This window comes from Clupea harengus, chromosome 3, assembly GCF_900700415.2.
Source record: "Clupea harengus chromosome 3, Ch_v2.0.2, whole genome shotgun sequence".
Taxonomy (NCBI): Eukaryota; Metazoa; Chordata; class Actinopteri; order Clupeiformes; family Clupeidae; genus Clupea; species Clupea harengus.
Window position 1 is genome coordinate 20,998,131 of NC_045154.1, and position 1,523 is coordinate 20,999,653.

Below are 1,523 nucleotides of genomic sequence, written 5' to 3' on the forward strand. Positions count from 1 at the left end.
TGGGTTAAACTACCATGGGACCACCAAGGGGAAAACTGATGAAATATTTCTCCTCAGAATGTGGAATTCTACAATTATTCAGCCCATATATCTAATGTTTTATTTAATAATGGAAAATGACCTAAATTATTTATTATTGCCTTGTTTTGTACCGTTATTTGGAGCATCGCGTCCTCATTGCATGTAGTCTGTGGGATGAGGGGGACTGAACTTATTGTAAATGATTTAAACTGTAACAAGCTCAAAGCAGGTCTGCAAATTGCAAGAGCAGTTCTACTATTAGGCCTACAACATTTAATCTGACTTAAGTGTAAAGGATGTCAGCTCTAGGTCCCTCAACAGAGACTATTACCCTAGGTATTGAATGGATGATTTATCTACCAGCAGCCACCGAGTCTCGTTCCTAGTGGAATACCCACTTACACTTGACTGCACACCAGCCATTCAAACAATGTTTACACATTGATCCAGCCAACAGAAATGACTCCAGTCATTTTGTACAAAACTAGTTTAATACCACACAATCTACAGAAAGTGGAATGACTTGTTCTTGGCACAGAGAGCGGTTCAAGAAACTTGCATTTCTGCGGATCAGCATTTTGCAGGGGGGTTTACAAAAGTTTGTCAGGAAGACTATCGATCAACTCACACACACACACAAGAAAAAAGTTAATTCAATGTCACACAAAAAAGACCATTATCACAAGATACTATAAAAAGCACTCCACAAAACACTTTAAAAATCAATATGTTCAGTTCTTTTTGGGGGAAAAAATGTTGGCTGCTCTTGGAGAAGTGAGCTCCCTGTGTTTTTCTGAAGTTTGTGTTCTCTGTGTTCTGAACATCCTGTCAAAGGGGAAGAAGGGGAGGGTGAACACCGTTTTCGTTATGCTTCGCAGCGAGTTTGTGATGCCGCTTTTATCAAAGAGAAGTCTCAAATTCAAACGCTCACACAAGCTAACCCCTTTCCAACATAAAAACAACCAATATTTCAAAACAATTGTTTTAAGTGGTTCTTTCAAATGCATTTTCAACACAGAACGTGTTAACTTGCAGCTCTGAATTTTAAAACAAACATCAATTTCATGGCTAATGTCTTAATAATTGTATCTGTTCAATAATCAGCAACACTCAAATCCTCAATATTCAGTGACATTTGGAGAAGTTGGAAACTTCACAACCAGACAAATGCATACTCTTCATTTTAATGTTCAAGCCAAAGTTCATGCCCCTACACTGTAAACATGGACAAGAGGACTGAGTGGCTGATTATGTCCAATTATGCTGATTCTAAAGTACTTGTTGGTTTTTTTCCCCTCTTATTATACAGCATATAACCACAGATCTGTGACTCCCCCAGAGCATAGACTACTTTAACGTCTGAGGAGAATTTAGCCACACATCACAAAAAGTATTTAATTTGAATAACGTTAAGCATTGTTCTCCCCATTACCTACTTTAGGATGCCTCTTCCTCTTTTGGCTTGCTCTCTCCCTCCCCCTCCTCCACTCCAGCCTGAGTCA

General features: G+C 38.8%; 1 protein-coding gene across 2 annotated transcripts in view; it reads right to left on the reverse strand.

Annotated features, from left to right (window-relative positions):
* Positions 1-493: 493 nt before the first annotated feature.
* The window catches only part of hsbp1b (heat shock factor binding protein 1b), a 3,666-nt gene continuing 2,636 nt past the window's right edge, over positions 494-1,523 (reverse strand). For both annotated transcript variants that reach the window (XM_012842492.2, XM_031564919.1), the window contains exon 4: positions 494-846. The gene's annotated coding sequence lies outside the window, so the exon portion shown is untranslated. The remainder of the gene's footprint in view (positions 847-1,523) is intronic.